The sequence below is a fragment of the Pongo abelii genome, chromosome 3 (assembly GCF_028885655.2).
Source record: "Pongo abelii isolate AG06213 chromosome 3, NHGRI_mPonAbe1-v2.0_pri, whole genome shotgun sequence".
NCBI classification, from domain to species: Eukaryota; Metazoa; Chordata; class Mammalia; order Primates; family Hominidae; genus Pongo; species Pongo abelii.
Window position 1 is genome coordinate 169787197 of NC_071988.2, and position 22668 is coordinate 169809864.

General features: G+C 41.5%; 1 protein-coding gene across 4 annotated transcripts in view; it reads left to right on the forward strand.

Annotated features, from left to right (window-relative positions):
* Nucleotides 1-22668, forward strand: part of ARHGAP10 (Rho GTPase activating protein 10) — a 336765-nt gene that overhangs the window by 230607 nt on the left and 83490 nt on the right. The gene's annotated exons all lie outside the window — the stretch shown is intronic.

Genomic DNA, 22668 nt, shown 5'->3' on the forward strand with positions numbered 1-22668 from the left:
CAAGAGAAAATAAGGCAAATAAGGTTGAAAGGATGTGAGATGGGGCCAGAGGACCATGAGCATCATTGAGAGTAGGGGTTGAGGGGCAGTGAAGCCAGCCCGTGCTCTGCACCTGGGAAACCGCCTGCCTTGCAAAGAGTCTTTCTGGTTACACCTAGCTGTTGTGAATGACAAGTAAAGGAGGAGAAGTTGGGGAAGGGTAAACTCTTCAAATAGGCTTAGGCATTGCATCTGGGCAGCAGGGAAGGGTAAATATTCCTGGGGTGTGGTGGATGGGGTTGACTCAGGTGATCCACGTTGGGGTGAGCAGAAACTGCTTTAATATACTCTTCCCTTCCACCATACCCACTCAGCATATTAACTACTAGAAATAAATACTGTTCATGATTGTCACTTTGGGATCACTTTCGCAAATTACTGTTATTTTCTCCTTGATTACATATTGTCTATGGCTACTCTTACGATACAACAAAAGTCTGGTAGTTGCAACAGAGACCAGATAGCCTGCAAGGCATAACTGTGTACTGTCTGGGGGATCTGCAAGGCTTTTCTGTAAAGGACCAGTCTAGAGCAATAATTTTCAACCCCGACAAATCAGAATCACCTGAGGGACTCTTGTAAGTGGCTGCATAGCCATGTGTATTCTGTTAAATTTTTGCCTTCCCAAGAATTATGATAAGTAGCCAGCAAGAAGAACTGCTGATCTAGGGAGGAAACATCTCTTGTTTATTAAGAACTTAGGAGAGGACTTCAGTCTGGAACACGAAAGAAGGTTTCATTAATATTTGAGACGGTTTTGTTCATAAGAGTTAAAACAAGACCTGAGTATGGCATTTGTTGATGTTAGAGCTGACCCATGGCAGTTTGTGTTTGAATTCAGAATTGCAAGGAGCTGGTGTCTATTCAGTTTAGCTGGGCTTCATTTATAAGTAGGGATGAGATAATCTATGGGGTAACATATGGAAAAAATGGTTTCAGGATGCTTTTGGAGTGCTGTTCTCAATAGGACCACCTTGAGGGCCTGCCTCTCTCCCGCTGTCTCAAGTGCCTTCAAAGTAAAGCTTCCACTTATTAAGAAAAATGATGGTGACTCATAGTTAAAAGTGTACCTTTATTTTTATAAGGATGTAAATATAGTTTTTAAAAATACTTATTCTTTAGGGCAGTACTTTTCAATCTTCTTGGGATCACAGGCTGCTGAGAAGCTGACAAAAGTTATTAACCCTTTTGTTAGTAACCCAGATAAATGCACATAAATCCTTCTTTCCCCTTAATTGTTCTAACAATTTCAGTGGGCTCACCTGCATTCCTGAATCTGTGGACTGTAGGTTAAGTATTTCTGGTTTAAAATGAATAATCTCTTAAATGACTTGCTTTCTCACTTGTTTCTCTGTAATCAAGGGAAAACATGATTTTAAATACCACATTATTTTCTTTCAAGAACTTTTAGATTTTGTTTTCTTCAGTCACCTGTAGATGAGCACTTTGCTAATAACGTTCCTGACTTCTGCCTCTAAGATAGGGAGCTTGAAAACTGTTAGAATGCTTGGTCACTCATTTGTTTATTAAAAAGATTTTTTTAAATTGAGATTGCATCATATGCCAGACATGTACTAGGTGCCGGATGTGCAGATGAATGTTCCAGCTCCTGTGGGAAAGCAGGTCGTCATCTGGGGGCGGAAGCCATGTTTTGGGACTCGGATCCTATAAACGTACCCCAGTCTAATATGTTACATAACTTATTTTCTTGTCTATTTCTCTCTGCTAAGATCCTTGAGGCCAGAGATCTTTTTGTCCACTTATAGTAATACCTGGTACATATTAGGTGTTAATATTTATGGGATGAAATAATGAATTCAATACATTTTGAGGGGGTTGAAGGACTGGGAAAGAGACAGGCAAACAGGAATGTAGTCCCTTTGGGGAAGGCATAGCAAGAGTATTTCTTGGGTACTTGTTGCATTGGGTGTTTGCTGGAGCAGTTCTAGTTTGTTGCTAATGTTGGGTTCTCATGGAAAATATAAGCTTGAAAGCTGATTGGGGATTTTCTTTACCATTATGGTAAAAGCAGCTTGTTTATGGGTGTAAGAAGTTTTGTTTTGCCTTTTTTTTTTTTTTTTGCCAGTGGTGGTAAATTTATGCCTCCTTTTATGATCCTGTCAAACTGTCGTTAAGCCTCATTAGTGTGCACTAAGCCATCCAGGCAGCTCATGGAAAGATGGCTACCGTTCATTTTTAGAAAGAAAAATAATTAGACTACAAGCTTTGAGACAATGTTACAGTAGCTCAACAATCATTTGATTAAATCCTAATTAGGAAACATTTATGCAATTTATTTGTGAAAATACTGGCTCTGGGTCTTGCTCTTGGATAAAAGGATCTCCATTTCATGCTGCAACTGCCTATTTTCTTCCCTTTTTGAAGCTGGGGAGATAAGTACATGATTTGTCTGCTGGGAAGTAGATAGTGCTGCTTTCACCTTGTTAATAAATCTTACAGGAATTTTCCAGTAGCGTCGGCAAGCCTGTTATAATAGTTACAGCAGACGAAAGTGGCCTCGCTTTCAGAGCTTTATAGAGCTAAGTAGAGGTCTTTCGGTTTTCCTTCTCTTCCTTTCTGTGGGTAGATAGTTCTATGAATGCACAACCAACGTTAATTAAGTGCTCAGGCTTTCTATTCAGAAGGGAGCAATGGACATCGAGTTTCAGATTCTTCACTGTGTGCTTGGGTTTAGGGTTGGAAGCAGGGTTGTGTGGCAGGGTTGGAGGGTTGGAGATGGGGGATGTCAGTTTGGATTAGTTAACAGTTCTGAGAACCTAAATTTCCCCATTTCCTTGCCTTGTCTCTCCCATTTCATCTTTGAACACTTCTACTCCCACTCCTGGCTCTTTGTTCCTGCTCAGTTGGACTTCACTGCAGAGTCCAGGCTCTGCTATGAGGAAGAATATTTTTGCTGACAAGGGTGCTTGTGCAGAAAAACTTCATATGGATGTGTGGATCTATGTTAGCCACAGGTTTCCGTGGCAACTGACCTAAGTGTACCCTCCAGAGGATCCTAACATTTGACTGTAGAGTGGGGAGGGAAGGATCTAGTCCCTCTTAGTGTTTCAGGACAAGATGAAAACGAGAGAGGGAGTAAGGACAGGAAAAGCTTAAAAGAGTAGTCTGAGAAAGGAAAACATTACAGTAGTGGACAGCGGTGGGGGGTGGCGGTGCAAAAAAGGAAGGTAAACTGGGGAGGAAAGGTTAAACTGTGTGTCACTGAAAGTGGCTCTGACAGGTGAAAAATGACGAGAAGGAAGTCATTTTCTTTTCCTCAGTTATTTGTTTTTCCTCCCTAGGAATGTGAAAAATGTTGACTCCAGGAAAGTCACTAAAGCAAAGAGGAAACTTCAACATGTAATTAAAGCAAGACTGCTCTAGATGAATTTTGGAGTTAGAAAAAGGCCCCTAGTTAATCTGCTTTGGAGATGACAATTTTTCCTAGCCTCCTTGCTGTTTTTATAAATCTGTATATACTTTATAGGAAACTTAATCCATATGTTTTAGCTTTATTTACACATAATAAAGATGTAGGCTGAGCACGGTGGCTCATGCCTGTAATCTCAGCACTTTGGGAGGCCGAGGCGGGCAGATCACCTGAGGTCAGGAGTTCGAGACCAGCCTGGCCAACATGGCAAAACCCCGTCTCTACTAAAAAAAAGTACAAAAATTAGCCAGGCGTGGTGGTGGGCGCCTGTAATCCCAGCTACTCAGGAGGCTAAGGCAGAAGAATTGCTTGAACCCAGGAGGTGGAGGTTGCAGTGAGCTGAGATCGCGCCACTCTGCATGCCAGCCTGGGTAACGAGGGAGACTCCGTCTCAAAAAAAAAAAAAAAAAGAGAAAAAGAGTTCCTGGGCCAAAATATTATTAAGGTCTTTCTTCCTTTGTAAATGAGAAAATTTTATTTCCCAGGTGGCAAAGGGTACTGTGAAGTTTTCAAGGATTTTCAAATTGGGGTTGTGCCTTAGGATTTGTGAGTTTTGCATAAGTTCTGTTCTTAACAGAGTATACTTGTTATGCATTAATTTAGTGCATTTTTTTCCCCCAGTGCCTGCTGTGAGTCATTCATGGTGTGAGATTTGGGGGAAGTAAAGACAGTCCAGTAGGGGAAAGAAGAAATGTCCAAAAGTAGCTACAAGATGTGGCAGAGAATAAGTGCTTTGAGAGAGAGACAGAGAGAGAATGAGCGAGAAAGTGGCGGAGACTTCAGAGGAGAGTTTATGTTCAACTGCAGGGAATCTGGAAAGTTTCCCCAGTAAGTGTTTTGAATCAGTTTTATAATGGAGTTTGAACAGGTGGAGATGTTTTAAGAGGACATTTCGGGTATGGGAGACCATGTAATCAGAGAAACACAGAGAGGAGGTACGTGTTCTGGGAACGCAGCTCTTGTTGGAACATGGGCAAATGGCAGGAGATGAGATTGGAAAGAGATTCGGGCCAGGTGTGGGAGGTTGAGAATGCTGCTTTAGGACTTTTGCATTTACTTTTATAGGTACTGGGGCCACTCATGGTTTTCAAGTAAACTGCTTCACAAAACTTAATCTGACAGCAGGATTTGCAGTAGGAAGTAGAGGAATGAAAGGCTAGGAGAGAGGTTATTTGGCATAGTCGAAGGGCACGGGAGTGAGAATGGGGAGTTCCAGGGTGGACAGCATCATTTGGTGAGGTGGAATAGGCAAAACCCGGGGACTGGGTTTGTAAGGGGTCTTGGGGAAGGTGTGATAGAGATTCAATCCTGGGACAATATGGGTGTCACTAATAAAAGGAAGGAACAAAGGGGTTTGGGGGAGGAGTAAGATGAGTTCAGTTTGTCACATGGTGAATTGTAGTTATCTGTTCAAGATAAGTCCATTAGACAGAGATTTGGTGCTCAAACTTATGAGTGAATTTAGGGGTAGAAAGTATAACGTAAGGTATAGTTAAAGACATGAGATTGGCGTAAGAAAATATTTATTGGATGCTCATGATGTTACATGCTTTGGGTCTACTATAAAGGATATTAATGTAATTCTAGTGTATGTGGATGCTTCTTTGTGTATCCATACACTTAAAAATATATATATTAAACATGAAATTCCCATTGCATAAATATATGTAATAGTATCCCTATATGGGTGAAAATTCTTATGTATATTATCTCTTTATACATCTGAGAGAAGTGAGGGGTGAGAGCTTAACTTGCTCATGAGCACACAGCTAGTAAACGTGGCAATGCTTGGGTTTGAACTGAGATTGACCCCCAAAGCCTTTGCTTTTCATGACTAGAAGACAATAATATCCTTGAGAAACACCAAGATTTTCCTGTTAGGGATAATAGAGGAGTCAGAAGAAACCCAGGCAGGATCAGGTCAGTGCTAGTGTCAGGGTTGTCTAGGGCCATTGTCAAGGATGCCAGATACGTCCCATGAGATGGGCGAGTATGAGGACGGGCTAGTGATGTGAGCTCATGAACCAGTGGCGTGAATGAGCTCTTTCAACAGTGACATTTCTTTTTTTTTTCTTTCTTTTTTTTTTTTGAGATGGAGTTTCACTCTTGTTGCCCAGGCTGGAGTGCCGTGGCATGGTCTTGGCTCACTGCAGTCTCTGCCTGCCGGGTCCAAGTGATTCTCCTGCCTCAGCCTCCCAAGTAGCTGGGATTACAGGCGTGTGCCATCATGCCTGGCTAATTTTGTATTTTTTAGTGGAGATGGGGTTTCATCATGTTGGCCAGGCTGGTCTCGAACTCCTGATCTCAAGTGATCCACCGGCCTTGGTTTCCTAAAGTGCTGGGATTACAGGCGTGAGCCACCACGACTGGCCTAATGGTGACATTTCTGTTGAGAACCAGAGAGCAGATCAACTTGTAAGGTGTATGTGAATGAGTGTTCCGGAATGAGTGATATTCAATGTCAATTTTTTTTGTTGTTTTTGTCATATGACAAGAAAAAAGCAGGAAGAAAAGCCAGAATAGACGTGGAGGGGAAGGACAGAGCAGGACCACTAGTGCCTGAGTTTTACGTGGCTCATTGGTCACCCTCAGAGTCTAGTGACCCGTTAGCTCATGTCTGAGGTAGGGAGTTCTTTAAAGGAACTTAAACAGGGAATGAACCTCTCAGGAGTCACTGAGTCTGTGTAGATTGAGTCTATTATTTATTTTTAATTTTTGTGGGTAGATGGTGTATGTATTTATGTGGTACATGAGATATTTTGATAGAGGCATGCCATGGGTAATAATCACAGCAGGGGAAATGGAGTCTCAATCACCTCAAGCATTTATCCCTTCTTTGTGTTACAAGCAATCCAGTTATACTCTTTTAGTTATTTTTAAATGTATAAGAAATTATTGTTGACTTCAGTCATCCTGTTGTGCTATCAAATACTGAATTTTATTCTGTTTAACTATATTTTTGTGCCCATTAACCATCCCCGCTCCCCCTGCCACTGCTCACTACCCTTCCCAGCCTCTGGTAACCATTATTCTGTTCTCTATCTTCATGAGTTAAATTGTTTCAGTTTTTTGCTCCCACAAATAAGGGAGAACATATGAAGTTTGTCTTTCTATGCCTGGCTTATTTCACTTAACATAATTACCTTCAGTTCCATCCATGCTGTTGTAAATGACAGGATCTCGTTCTTTTTTAAGGCTGAATAGTACTCCACTGTGTGTAAGTATCATATTTTCTTTATCCATTTGTCTGTTGATAGATACTTAGGCTGCTTCCAAATCTTGACGATTGTGAATAGTGCTGCAATAAACATGGGAGTGCAGATATCTCTTTGATATACTGATTTCCTTTCTTTTGGGTATATACCTAGCAGTGGGATTGCTGGATCATATGGTAGCTCTATTTTTAGTTTTTTGAGGAACCTCCAAACTGTTCTCCATAGGGATACATTCCCACCAAGAGTGTACAGGGGTTCTCTTTTCTCTACATCCTTGCCAACATTTTTTATTGCCTGACTTTTGGATAAAAGCCATTTTAACTGGGGTGAGATGATATTTCATTGTAGTTTTGCTTTGCATTTCTCTGATGATTAGTGATGTTGTGAACCTTTTCATAGACCTCATTCTTATATTTTATACGTTATAATGTAATAAAAACTCATGTTTATAATTTGACTCCCTCCTCATCTCTCCACACTTCCTAAGGGCCCTTGAAGATTCTGAAGAGCCTGTGAAAAGCATCAAAGATCATATTGATCAGGGTGGTTTTCTTTTAATATCTGTCTTAATACTGAAAAATCGGCAATTTATAAAGTAAGGAATATAATGTTACTCTCAGAATTACTTAATATAATAATACAATTCAGATTACATTGATCTTATTGAGGGTTTTAATTGGATTTTCAATGAGATATGTAAAATGTGCTTTGGTTGACCTTAGCTTTGTGTGGTACTTCAGTGTGCTCTGATGTTTCATTGATTTCCTGATGATCAGGAGGTTTTTTTCCTACTATTAGCCGTATTAGTCTGTTTTCAGGATGCTGATAAAGACATACCCGAGACTGGGAAATTTATAAATGAAAGAGGTTTAGTGGGCTCACAGTTCCACAGGGCTGGGGAGGCCTCACAATCATGGTGGAAGGTGAAAGGCATATCTTACATGGCGGCAGACAAGAGAACTTGTGCAAGGAAACTCCCCTTTATAAAACCATCAGATCTCATGAGACTTACTACCATGAGAATAGCACGAGAAAGACCCGCCCCCATGATTCAGTGATCTCCCACTGGGTCCCTCCCACAACACGTGGGAATATGGGAGCTACAGTTCAAGATGAGATTTGGGTGGGGACACAGCCAAACCATATCATAGCCTTTATGTATTACAGTTTTTGTGGATGACTTTGTGCCAAGGACAATTACATTTCATGTACATTAAACATTTCCTGGACAAGGATTCTTTATAACTTTGTAATAAGCATTTTAGCCTTTGTAATAGGGACTCTGGTAGAATGTGTCTTTTTTTTGGTGTGACAGTGGAGGCCATTGTGGTGGTCTTGCTTTGTCGAAATGGCTGATGGCCTTCTACTGCCCAGAGGTTTCTTCATGGCACTTTGATTTATCCTTGTTTGCAACATGTGCTTCAAAGTCCCTGAGTAGTGTGTGTCCTCCAGTCACAGAGGAACCTAGACAGAGCAGTAGGGAGAAGGGTATAGGTGTTTCCCATATGTCTTAGTCTGTATTGTGTTGCTATAACAATACTTGAGACTGGGTAATTTTGAAGGAACAGAGATTTCATTTCTTACAGTTCCATAAGCTGGAAAGCCCAAGGTTGATGAGCTGCATCTGCCAAGGGCCTTCTTGATGCATCATCTCATGGCAGAAGGACAAGAGAACATGTGAACAAGGAGTGACAGAGAGAGTGCATGCGCAAGCGAGTGAGGGCCAAACTTGCTTTTCTAACGAACCTACTCTTGATTACAAACCTATGCCTGAGATAACATGAATCCATTTGTGAGGGCAGGGACCTCATGACCTAATGACCTCTTAAAGCTCACATCTCTCAACACTATTACATTGAGGATTGCGTTTTCAACATATGAACTCTGAGGGATGCAGTCAGACCATAGCAGTGTCCAATGTAATCACCAGAATAATAAGTTACATGCACATATAGAGGAGTATCACACTGCATTGTTTTACTCTTGTTAACCCTGCAACCAACTTTATGACCTGCATCTACCTCTCTTTGCCACAATCAGTAGAATGCATTGGTGCTCCTAGGTTCATTGGTGTAATTGGATTCCCATTCAGTCTCAACTTGCTGCTGTCCCAGTGACAGCCACATGTGGACTGTTTTTGATGAGGAGTATCCACTGCTCCATTCCTGTGGCTACAAACACAATATACATCCTATCCCTCTTCTGTAGGTTGGTCTCTGTCATTCTTTAATATATAAAGAGACTGAGTGAGTAGTATCCAAACCATTTTCCATCAAGTGCAAGAGTCTTCCAGTCTTACAGCATGCTTGCCATTTAATGGGAAAAAGAAATCTCTTTAAAAAACATCTAGCCAAAAATGCTTCTTGATTTAGCTTTGCTGGCACTGGGTTGCTAGGCAGCACTAGTTTTTATGTGAGAGAAAAATAAATGTCTTAAACAACAACAACAACAATAGCAGCAGCAATAATAAAGCTGCAAAGTTTCTAAAAGCTTTGTGTCTGCCTGAGTATTGACTGTTCAGTGTAGAAGTCAAAATCCCATAGCAAGAATATTTGACAAATGTTCAGACTCCCCCCCCATCCCCAGTTTTCATGAATGTTGACTTGTTTGGCATTGCTATGAAAACTTTACTGTTTTGTGTGTGTGTGTTTTTTTTCTTCTTCTCAGCAGGGCTTTGCATTTTCTGGAGTGTTTAAAAAGAGACTTTAAAAGCACAGGAAACTTTCTGTCTTCCTTTCTCTTTCCTTTAAGGAGAGAAGGAAAATAATAATGACATTGTCTTCCTTATTCTGTTTTTCTTTAGCTGTGGCATTGGAAGCTTCTGCTGTCATGTGGCTCTGTAAATGGTAGATTGTGTTTTCCCTTGGGACCAGAGTGGTTTGATAAGAGCAAATTTAGGAGAGAGTCATTCTGCATCATTTTAGTGCCCAGTATAGACAAAGCACTGAGGCAGTCTCCAGAAAATTGAAGGGCTCCAATATAAAGGGTGCATAGATTTATTCTGTGTTGTCTAAGAAAGCATACTGAGTACAAGTGAGCAGTACTTGCCAGGAGGTGAGTTTTTGATTCACTAGAAAGAAGGACTTCATGATATTTATAATAATGAGAACATGTTCATGTTAGGGATGGGATTGAGGTGGAAGAAAGCAGGCCTCTGAGGTCCTGCCCACTCTGAAATTTTCTGCCCAAGCATCTGGAGATGCAGAGCTGCAAAGAGAGCTCCTCGGAGCCTAGCTCAGTGTTTAGAACTTGGCATTCAATCAGTATTTGCAGAATAAAAAATGATGATGAAGAATATGACCCTATTCTTCATTGCATTTTTAGGTTGTTTATATTCCCAGGAACAGCAAGAGTACTTGGAAGGGAAGATAGGAAGGAAAGAATGAGAGGGCGAGTGTGGTGGCGTATGTGTAGGTCGGCTCCAGGGAAGGCACCATCAGATGCCTTTTCTTGAGGGGAGAGGGTAGTTTGGGTATATTTGGGCTTGGTTTTTTGCCTTGAGCTAGTGCTCACTATTTTTTTTTTCTTTGTAAAGTAAAGCTTTTAGAGCTGTCTCTTTTGTATCTCTCAAGATAAAATTGGGAGCAATAATAATTATAATAGCTAACATTGATTGAAAGATGATTGTGTGCCAGGCACTAGGCTGGGCTCCTTATATGACATTTAATTGAACATTCTGTAGACAGTATAGTATAATGTGGCATAGTGGGCTCTAAAGTGGAATTCCTTGAGTTGAAATCTCAGCTCCACCCAATTGTGTGACTTTTTTTTTCCATTTTATTTTAGATTTGGGGATACATGTACAGGTTTGTTACAGGGGTATATTACGTGGTGTTGAAGTTGGAGCTTCGATCCTGTCACCCATATGGTAAACATAGTACTCAGTAGGAAGTTTTTCCACCCTTTCTGTCTCTCTCTCCCCTTCCCCCACCCCCTCCCCTTTTGGAGTCTCCATTGTCTATTACTTTCATCTTTATATCTGTGTAAACCCAAGATTTAGCTTCCACTTATAATTGAAAACATGTAGTATTTGGTTTTCTGTTTCTCCGTTAGTTCACTTAGGATAGCAACTTTTAGCTGCATCCATGTTGCTGCAAAGGACGTGATTTTGGTTTTTTAACTTTATTGCTGCATAGTATTCCGTGGTGTATATGTACCACATTTTCTTTATCCAGTCCACCATTGATGGGCACTCTATTGATTCCATGTCTTTGTTATTGTGAATAATGCTGCGATTAACATACAAGTACTACATGTGCCTTTTGGGTGGAATGATTTATTCATTTATTTTGTTGGATATATACCCAGTAAGGGATTGCTGGGTTGAATGGTAGTTCTATTTTTAGTTCTTTGAGAAATGTCCAACTGCTTTCCACAGGGGCTGAGCTAATTTGCATTCCCACCAACAGTGTATAAGCATTCCCTTTTTTTCCCACAACCTCACTAGCACCTTATTTTTTGACTTTTTAAATAATCACCATTCTGACTGGTGTGAGATGGTGATATGGTTTGGCTCTGTGTCCCCACTCAAATCTCATGTTGAATTGTAATTCCCAGTGTTGAGGGAGGGACTTAGTGGGAAGTGATTGGATAATGGGAGTGGATTTTCCCCATGCTGTTCTTGTGATAGTGAGTTTTTCTCAGATCTGATGGTTTAAAAGTGTGTGGCACTTCCCCCCTTGCTTGCTCACTCTCTCCTGCTCCGCCACGGTAAGGCGTGCTTGCTTTTCCTTCACCTTCCACCATGATTGTAATTTTCCTGAGGCCTCCCAGCCATGCTTCACGTACAGCCTGTGGAACTATGAGTCAGTTAAGCCCCTTTTCTTCATAAATTACCCAGTCTCAGGTAGTTCTTTATAGCAGTGTGAGAATGGCCTAATACAGATGGTATCTCCTTGTGGTTTCAATTTGCATTTCTCTGAAGATTAATGATGTTGAACAATTTTTTTCGTATGTTTTTTGGCCATTTGTCTGTCTTCTTTTGAGATGTGTCTGTTCATGTCTCTTGCCCACTTTTTAATGGGGCTGTTTTTTCTTAATTATTCATTTCAGTTCCTTATAGATTCTGGAAATTAGTCCTTTGTCAGATGCATAGTTTGCAGATATATTCTCCCGTTTTGTAGATTGTCTGTTTCCTCTGTTGAGAGTTTCTTTTGCTGTGCAGAAGCCCTTTAGATTAAATCCCATTTGTCTATTTTTGATTTTGTTGCATTTGCTTGTGGGGTCTTCATAAATTATTTGTCTAGGCGACTATCTGGAAGAGTATTTCCTAGGTTTTCTTCTAGAATTTTTATAGTTTGAAGTCTCACATTCAAGTCTTGACTCCATCTTTAGTTAATTCATTGTATATGATGAGAGGTAGTAGTCTAGTTTCATTCTGCTGCATAGAGTTAGCCAGTTTTCTCAGCACCATTTATTGAATAGGAAGTCCTTTCCGCCTTGTTTTTTGTCAACTGTGTCAAAGATGACTTGGTTGTAGGTGTACGGCTTTATTTCAGGGGTCTGTGTTCTGTTCCATTGGTCTGTATGTCTGTTTTTGTGCCCATACTATGCTGTTTTGATTACTGTAGCCTTGTAGTATTGTTTGAAGCCGGCTTTGTTCTTTTTGCTTAGGACTGCCTTGACTGTTGAGGCTTTTTTATTCATTCCATATGAATTTTAGAAAAGTTTTTTCTAATTCTCTGAAAAATGACATTGGCAATTTGATAGAAATAATGTTGAATCTGTGGATTGCTTTGAGCGGTATGGAGATTTTAATGATACTGATTCTTCCAACCCATGAGCATGGAATGCTTTTCCATTTATTTGTATTGTCTGTGATATCTTTCAGCAGTGTTTTGTAGTTCTTCTCTTGGACATCATTCACTTTTTTGGTTAAATATACGCCTGGGTTTTTGTGTGCGTGTGTGGCTATTGTAAATGGGATTGCATTCTTGATTGACTTCTCAGCTCAGATGTTATTGATGTAAAGAAATGTTGTTGATTTTTAAATGTTGACTTTGTATCCTGAAAGTCTGCTGAAGTTGTTAATCAGATCTAGTAGTCTTTTGGCAGCATCTTTAGGGTTTTCCAGGTAGAGAATCATATTGTCAGTGGAGAGATAATTTGACTTCATCTTTTCCTATTTGGAATGCCTTTGCTTTCTCTTGCCTGATTGCTCTGGGTAGGACTTCTAGTATGTTGAATAGGAATGGTGAGAGTGGACATCCTTGTCTAGTTCCAGTTCTTAAGGAAAATGCTTCCAGCTTTTACTCATTCAGTATAATGCTGGCTGTGGGTTCATCATAAATGGCTTTTATTATTTTGAGGTGTCTTCTTTCAATGCCTAGTTTGTTGGTTTTTTTCTTTTTATCATAAAGACATATTGGATTTTATCAAATGCTTTTTCTGCATCTATTGAGATGATCATATAGTTTTTGTTTTTAATTCTGTTTATGTGGTAAATCACATTTATTGATTTGGGTAGATGAACCACTGCTACATCCCAGGAATAAAGCCTACTTGATCATGGCAAATTAACTTTCTGATATGCTGCTGGATTTGGTTTACTATTTTGTTGAGGATTTTTGCATCTGTGTTCATTGGAGATATTGGCATGTAGTTTTTTGTTGTTGTTTTGTCTTTTCCAGCTTTTAGTGTTAGGATGATACTGGTTTCAAAGACAGGGTTTGGAAGGAGTCCCTCCTCCTCTGTTTTTTGGAATTGTTTCAGTAGGATTGGTACCAGCTCTTTTTTGTATGCCTGGTAGAATTTGGCTGTGAATCCATCTCGTCCAGGGCTTTTCTTGGTTGGTAGGTTTTTAAAATTACTGATTCAGTTTCATTACTCCATTATAGGTCTGTTCAGGATTTGTCTTTCTTCTTGATTCAATTTTGGGAAGTTGTGTGGTTGTATGTTTCCAGGAATTTGTCTGCTTCTTCTAGATTTTCTAATCAGTGTGCATAGAGATGTTCATAGTAGTCTCTGGGGATCTTTTCAATTTCTGTGGTATCGGTTGTTATGTCACCTTTGTTATTTTTGATTGTGCTTATTTGGATCTTCTCTCCTTTTCCTTTGTTAATCTAGCTAGCAGCCTATCAATCTTGTTTATCCTTTCAGAGAACCAACTTTTCACTTCATTGATCTTTAGTATGGTTTTTTTGGGTCTTGGTTTCATTTAGTTCTGCTCTGATTTTAGTAATTTCTTTTCTTTTGCTAACTTTGGGTTTAGTTCTTGTTTTTCTGGTTTCTTTAGGTACAAGGTTAGGTTGTTAATTTGAGATCTTTCCACTTGATGTAGGTATTTTGTGCTGTAAATGTTCCTCTTAACATTGCTTTTGCCATATCTCAGAGATTTTGGTATATTATGTCTACTTTTGTTTGTTTCAAAGAAGTTTTTGATTTCTGCCTTAATTTTGTTGTTTACCCAAAAGTCATTCAGGAGTAAGTTGTTTAGTTTGTGTGTATTTGTGTGTTTTTTAGAGTTGCTCTTGGTATTAATTTCTATTTTTATTCCATTGTGGTCTGAGAAGATGCTTGGTATGATTTCAATTTTTAAAAAGTATATTGAGACTTGCTTTATGATTGAGCATGTGTTCAGTCTTTGAGAATGTTACATGTGCAGATGAGGAGAATGACTATTCTGTGGTTGTTGGGTATTCTGTAGATGCCTATTAGGTCCAGTTAGTCAAGTGTTGAATTTAAGTTTAGAATTTCTTTGTTCATTTGCTGCCTCTGTGATGTGTCTAATGCCATCGGTGAGGTGTTGAAGTCTCCTTCTATTATTATGTGGCTGTCAAAGTATTCTCTTAGGTCTAGAAGTAATTGTTTTATAAATCTGGGTGTGCCAGTGTTGGGTGCAAATATATTTAGAATAGTTAAATCTTTTTGTTGAATTTAACCTTTTATCATTATGTAATGCTCTTACTTGTCCTTTTTTACTGTTGTTGGTTTAAAGTCTATATTTTCTGATATATATATATAAGAGTAGGGACCTCTGCTCTTTTTTGATTCCATTTGTGTGGTAGATTTTCTTCCATCCCTTTACTTTGAGCCCAGGGGTGTGATTATATGTGAGATGGGTCTCTTGCAAACAGCAGAAGGACAGATCTTGGTTTTAAAATTCAATTTGCCACCCTATGTCTTTTATTTTTAGTCTTTTTTTTAAAGACATGGCTTTGCTCCATCACCCATGCTGGAAGTGCAGTGGTATGAGTATGGGTCACTGCAGCTTTGACTTCCCAGGCTCAAGTGATCCTTGTGCCTCAGCCCCCTGTCTCTTCTGGTTTATAAAGTTTCTTCTGTGAAGTCAGCTGTCAGTCTGATGGGTTTCTTTTTATAGGTAACATGATCCTTTTCTGTAGCTACCTTTAAGATTTTTTCTTTTGCGTTGATCTTGGAAAGTCTGATGACTATGTGCCTTGGACTCGGTCGTCTTGTATGTCATAGGAGTTCCCTGGGTTTCTTTTTCTTTTTTTTTTTTTTATTCTTTTTGAGATAGGGTCTCACTCTGTTGCCCAGGCTGGAGTGCAGTGGTGCAATCACAGCTCACTGCAGCCTTGACCTCCTCCCAGGCTCAGACAACCCTCCCATGTCAGCTTCCTAAGACTGTAGCTGCAACTACAGGCATGTGCCACCACACCCAGCTAAATCTTTTTTTTTTTTTTTTTTTTTTTTTTTTTTGGTATTTTGTGTTGAGATGGGGTCTCCCTATGTTGCCCAGGCTGGTCTAGAACTCCTTGGCTCAAGCAGTCCTCCTGTCTCGGTGTCCCAAAGTTTTGGGATTACAGGTGTGAGCCACCACACCCAGCCTGGATTTCTTATATCTGCATTTTAACCTCTCAAGCAAGATTGGGGAAGTTTTCCTGAATTTTATCCCCAAATATGTTTTCCAAGTTGCTTATTTTCTTTTCTCTCAGGAATGCCAATAAGGTATACATTTGGTTGTTTTACATAATCTCGTATTTCTCAAATACTTACTTAGTTTCTTTTTTTTCTTTTTTTGAGACAGGGTCTTACTCTTGCCCAGGCTGGAGTGCAGTGGTATAATCACGGCTCATTGCAGCCTCGACTTTCTGGGTTCAGGTGATTCTTCCGCCTCAGTCTTCCTGGTAGCTGGACTCCAGGTGTGCATGACCATGCGCTGCTAAGTTTTTGCATTTTTTTGTAGAGATGGGGTCTCACCATGTTGCCTAGGCTTGTCTTGAACTCTTGGGCTCAAAAGATCCGCCCGCCTCGGCCTCCCAAAGTGCTGGGACTACAGGCATGAGCCACTGTGCCTGGCTGCTTTGTTCTTTTTTTTTTTTGAAGCGGAGTCTCACTCTGTCATTTTAGTAGAGACGGAGTTTCACCGTGTTAGCCAGGATGGTCTCCATCTCCTGACCTCGTGATCCGCCCGCCTCCTCCTCCCAAAGTGCTGGGATTATAGGCGTGAGCCACTGCACCCAGCCTGTTCATTTTTTAAAATTCTTTTTTTTTTTAAAATTTTTGTCTGACTGGGTTCATTTGAAGCACTGATTTTTGAGTTCTGAAATTCTTTCTTTTGCATGGTCTCATCTGCCGTTAAGACTTCCAGCTGTATTTTGAAATTCCTATAGTGAATTTTTCAATTCTAGAAGTTCTGTTTGGTTTCTTCTTAACATAGCTACGTCATCTTTTGAATCTTGAGTCGTTTTTGTGTTGTTTCTTGTCTTGGATTTCAATTTTCTCTTTGATCTTGTTGCATTTCTTTGCTATCCATATTCTGGATTCTTTATATGTCATTTCAGACATTTCATTCCGGTTAGAATCCATTGCTGGGGAGCTAGTGGGATCCTTTGAAGGTGACAAAACAGTCTGGCTTTTTCTACTGCTGGAGTTGTTATGCTGGTTTCTTCTCATTTGAAAGAACTGATGTTTTCTTTTTTTTGATTTTGTTATTGTTTGGATGAGAGTTCTTGATTTTTTATTCTTTTTGCCCTTGGGGCTATTACTGTGGTGTATATTGTGTGTGATTTTTTGGCTACGTTTCTGGGTATTTTCAGAGTTCCAAGGCTGTTTATGAGTTCCTTGGTTGCAGATAGGTTCCTGCAGTGGCTTTCTCCTTTGTTGCTTGTAGGGATGTAATTTTGTTTGGTGGTGTTGTTTAAGCTGCAGTCCAGTAGATGGCGCATAAGAGTAATAGCTGCCTGGGGAATGGGCAGAGGCAGGCAACAGAGAAGCATGAAAAGCGCCCTCCCTCAGTGCACATTCGCGTTCAGCGGCTGGAGCCACTGGAGAAGCCCCAGGAAGCAGTTTCTTTCAGCCCAGACTCTCCAGGCCCCAATAGGAGGACGCACTGCCAAGTCCGCCACAGCACACTGAGGAGGGGGGATGGGAGTATGAGATGACCCCCTCTCCATGTTCTTTCCAGGGCTGTGGTGGTGCCACCTTTAGCGGCTAATGCCATGCCCGTGTTTCCTTTAACCCACGGTAGCCTTTGGAGGCTGTGTTCCCACCTCCCTTGTGGGAGGACCACACCAAGAGTTGGGTCTCCAGATCTGGCTGGTTTCACTGGCAAGGTGTCTGTTTGAGTTCTTTGGTTATAAATAGCCTTTTTGTGGTGGCTTGTGAGCAGGCTCACTGCCTCCTGTAGGACCAGGGGGCAGTGGTCTCAGGAAACTTACCTCGTTCCTGAGTGCTGTGTGCTTATGTCTGATTTCTTATTGTGTTGTGCCATTCAACCTCCAGGCCAAGAAGTGACTTTTGAGTTAAGAGCCAGCTGTGGCCAATACAGTTGAGTAGAAACTTGATCCTTGTTTACTGGGGAAGCTCTCTGTTGCCTCAGGGCCAATCTGTGGGGTGCACAGTGGTTTGAGCACCCTGCTCCAACCTGGAGGAGGGCTTCAAGGTGGGCAGGCCAGACCAGGCAGGCCTACCTACAGGTCCTCCAATGGCAGATCCGAGCATCAGCTTTGAGGGGGTGGTCCAATGGGTGGCTGCTAGGCACATCTTACTAGGCACATAGAGATGTGCCTAGGTGTGGAGCTGGGAACCTCACCTGGCCTCAAGTTCTCTGCATGAGGCAGTGGAGCTGCCTAATCTCATCCAGGAGAGTGGGTCCTCCAGGTGCCAGGAGATCTGCTTGGGTATGGAGCAGAGAGGGCCCTGCTGCACCACAGTCTCTGCACAAGAAGGGAGGGGTAGCTCTGGCTGCAGATCCAGGCAAGTGGGTGCTCTGAATGCCTGGAGATACTCCTGGGTGTGGGGAAGAGAGGGCCTCACTGTACCACGGTCTCTGCACAGGAAAGATGGGTGGCTCAGGCTACTGATCCAGGTGAGCACGTGCTCTGAATGCATGGAAATCTGCCTAGGGGTGGAGTGTAGAAGGCCCTGCTGCACCATAACCTCAGGAGAGGAGGCTGGGCGCCCAGCAGGGACATATGCAAACCAGTTCCAGGTCACCAAGCTGGCTCTGTCTGCAAGCCTCATTGCCCAGACAAACCATGGCTGCAGCAACTCTCCTCTTACTTTCAGACCTGTGATGAGGGAGAGCACAATTCTAGTACCTACTGTTGGGTTACTTTCTATATTTGTTGCTCAGTTTTGGCTGTGGAGGCCTTTCCCCTGCTGCAGAGCAAATGCTGCAATATTTGATCCAAGACCAAATTGTCTGCATGGCCACACTGCCAAATTGCTGAAGAATGACTGCCTTGTTTGAGCCTGGATTAAAAATGGCATCCCCCTGTCATTCCTGGTTCTGAGAAAATACATGCAGCTTTTCTCAGTGTGTCCATCTCAGCGTCTGTAAGCTTCTCCCCAAGTTTGCTCCAAGGCTCAAGAGAAACAAAGTGCTCTCCCTCAGCCTGGGTTGCGCGGATCCCTAGCAGTAAGGGAAGTGACAGAGGGAGGTCCTCTGCCTCTTATGTATTGAGGCTTCACCCACTTTTACCAGCCAGATGCCATCATGGAGGCTGTTTGCCCACCTTCTCCTCTCTGGAGTCTGGGGTGTCCTTTGCTATTGAAGCGGATTTTCGTTTTCCTTTTTGAATTAAGGCTCACAGAGTTTATCTTTATGCACTATTTTGTTATTTCCAAGTGGCTGAGGTATGCAGAAAGCCTCTCATCTGCCATCTTGGGGGAAAAAAAAAAGTCATGTGACTTTTGAGGGACTTAAGTGACCTGTTTAACCTCATTATCAGTTTCCTCATCTATGAAATAAGAAAAATGGAATTACTCCCTGATGGAGTGGTTACAGGGATGAAGTGAGCTACTCCATGCCTCTCACTGCCATTTCCAAATGAGACACATGAAGCTCATGGAGGGTCATTAACTTGCTTGAGGTTATAGAACTGAAAATGGCCGAACTGGGATTTGAGCCCACTCTGTTTCCAAAGCCTGTCCCTTAGCTCTTCCACTGTTGTTGTCTGATGAAGTATATACAAATATATGCAGTTAATATTAAGTGACTGCAATTGCTTGTTTGCTTTTTGAGAAAATCAAGGGGTTAACTGATTTTTACAGCTAGAGGGTAATGACAGGAAAGCAAACTCCTCTCCCCTGGTCACCTGCCCTCTCCTCATACTGCTTTTAGTGTGCTGTCTCCAGGGTGACATACACCCCACAGCCAAGACAGTCTCTCTAGGATCTTCAGACAGTGTCAGGCCTCTCTGGTTACCATCTTCCTCCTCATCTTCGTCACCATCAATATAATTCATACAGAATAAGAGTATGTCTCACATTTACTAAGTGCTCATATTCTGTAAAGAACGTCATGGTTCAGATCCTGCTCAACAACTCTGAAAGGTAGACATTACTTTCATCCCTGCTTTACAAACGAGGAAACTGAAGTTTAGGTGAAGAATTTTCCCAAATTCACACAGCTGGTAAGTGGGGATTCAGTCCCAGGCTGCCTGGCTTTGGAGGTGGATTCTTAAGCCCTAGACTCTGCTGCTGCTCCTTCCATTTGAAATGGCTTTAGGGTAAAAACCTTTTGTCTTCATTGTCACTCTTTAATAGGCTACACTGATCCTCAGAAACAGCAGATACGGAATTATTGCAGATTGAACTAAATCACTGAAAATAGAATATTTTGATGTCTCAAATATATTTTCAGAAATCTAAAATTACACCAGATAGACTAAGTGGGGAAAGATAAACATGTGGTATCACATAATATATGAAAAACTAACTTTTCTAAACTGTAAACAAATGTATTGAGAATAAGCTACATGCTTTTAGCAAAATCATTGTAATTAAGAATGATAAAGTATACATTAATACATACACTGTTGAAGCTTCTGTAATCATATAGCCATTTACATCAGACTAGGATACTTGCAGAGAAGTTTTAAAAAAAATTTTTCTGGAATGATTTCTTGCTCCTTCTAGATCGGCAGGATTGGGAGAAGGGTATTTTTCTAGACTCTGAACTCATAGCCACTTCCTCTTTTTACCTTTTTCTGGGTCCCTCCTCAGTCTGTAGTGCCCTGTAATCATTTGGTACAAGTATTTCCTTCAGGCGACAGCCCAGCTGCACTGAGAACTGCTCACTGTGGACATGAATCCCTCCTGCCATGTTAGTGAGGCTTGGTGCCTGTCTTCTCTGGGTCTGCTGCTGACACAGAGCTAAGCACATGAATTATCAGACTGCGATCTGAGCTGAGACAGATTCTCTCTGCTAGAAATTGAGAATTAGGATTTGGGGAGACTGAGCCAGTTACTATGAGATTGTCTCTGGGCTTTGGGGCTGAAGACATCTCTGTGCTGGGTCAGGTGTAGGCAGAACAGAGAAAAGGCAGTGATGGGGAGAGAACCTGGCAGCTCCTCAGGAGGGAGAAGAGGAGTGGGTGAGAAGTGGAGACTTGCTGCCTTGACTCTTGTTGGCCTCTCATTACTAATCCAAGGCAGTCTTGAGTCCCAGCTCTTGCTACTTCCTGCTGATTCCTTTTAATAAATCCATTTTTACTTATGCCACTTCGGCAAAGTTTTGGTTGCAACCAAATCGTCTCTCCTGCAGTGTGAGAAAATACAGAGTGTGAGGCACTTGCAGTTCAATAAATTCACAGATACATAGTTTACTTAGTGAGTTTGGTTTAACTCTGTAGTTTTTATTTCCCTTACTGCAGGTGTCTCCTGCCTGTCCCTGAGGCTGGCTGCTTCTTAGGCCCAGTCCTTAGGAAAACAGATGGAACGTGTGTATCTGGTCAACATAGTTTTAGGTGGAAACTGGCTCTTTGAAGCCACTCAAACCTGAGCCTATTGGTTGACTCCCATAATTTTATGGCTAAAACTTGTTTAACTTTATTTTTCAGTTTTCTCAGCTCACAGTTTAAACCAGAAGTAGCTTTCCTCTGAACTTCCACTAATTTCATTTACTAGATCATGTTTTCTGAGATCTTGGTCTCTATTCTGTGCCTTGCATTCTTCCACATCTCCTGGCTGGCTGGTCCTCTGGCCTGCCGTTCGTTTGGTCAGGTAGCATTTTACAGTTCCCTCCTCCATCTGACAGCCTTTTCCTCCATCTAGCTCTGAAACTTCAGTACCTTAAGACCCACTTTAAAAATGTGATGAGAGCTTTGGGTTCTGTTGCCAGAAAATTGAATGTTTATATATATACACACCAAAAAGTATATACACTTTCAGGAATTTTGGGGACCTCTCAGGTTAGAAACCTAGAACCATGGGGAAACCAAGAGCTGCAGCATGATCCGTGAAAAGTTGGGGTCTAGAACATTTCTTCAGAGTCAGCCTTTGTGGCCTTTTAGTGTTGACTTTTTCCCCACGCTTCTGTGTAGGAACTGAGAGGAGAGGAGGTAAAGATGCCCCTCACCTCAGACTCATGCTTTATTCTGTCAGTGATACTGTGTTCCTTTCCCCACCTGGGGCCAGCCACCAAGGAAACCTCCTATTAAAATAATCATTCCTGAGTTTGGCCATGGAAGGTATGAGCCTATACCAAAAGACGTTCTACTTAAATAATGTAAGATACCCACCTTCCATTGTTTTGGATACTCCTGATATTCAGCCTTCTGCCTGAATGAGGAAGAGGAAAGAAATTGATTGGAGGGCAGATGAAGAAGGCACCCTGTCCTTCAGGTCAGGTCTTCATGGTGCAACCTCATTATCTCATTTGAATTCTTACGAATGTCTCCCAAATTCAAAACATTCAGAAGCACAAATGCTGCATTTAGTTAGTGATAACCAATAGGTAAGCGTTTGCACGAATCTCAGTTCCTGCATCTTTGGAATGGCAAACAGTAACATCCTACCTAACTAAACATTTTGACGAATGAATGTTAGCCAGAAAATGGCTAAACTAAGGGCTAACAGTCTTAGCTCAGGCACACTGGGGAATGACAGTTCCAGTTCTGCTAGACTTCAATTAATCTTCCAGTTTCCAAGATAACTAAAAGTCAGAGTGGGCAACATGGCTACTTGATGAAGCGGGCCTCCACAGAGGGTCCTCCAAATAGGAGTCTTTCAATGGAATCAATCCAAATGCCCATGAGTGGTAAGACCAGATAAAGAAAACGTGGCACATATACACCATGGAGTACTAAAAAGAATAAGATCACGTCCTTTGCAGCAACATGGATGGAGCTGGAGGTCTATTAAGTGAACTAACAAAAGAACAGAAAATTATCACATGTTCTTACTTATAAACAGGAGCCAAACATTGAGTACATAGGGACACAAAAAAGGGAACACCAGACACCAGGGTCTACTCGAGGGACGAGGGAGGTCAGAGCATGAGGATCAAAAAACTGCCTATTAGAGCCTGGGCAACATGGTGGAACCCTGTCTCTACAAAAATACAAAAAAACGAGCCTGGTGTTGTGGTGCATACCTGTGGTCGCAGCTACTTGGGAGGCTGAGGTGGCAGGATTGCTTGGGACCAGGAGGTCGAGGCTACAGTGAGCCATAATCACACCATGCATGCACTGCAGCCTGAGTGACAGAGAGAGACCCTGTCTCAATAAAACAGAAAAACAAGAAAAACTATGTATTGTTTACTATGCTTTTCACCTTGGTGACAAAATAACCTTT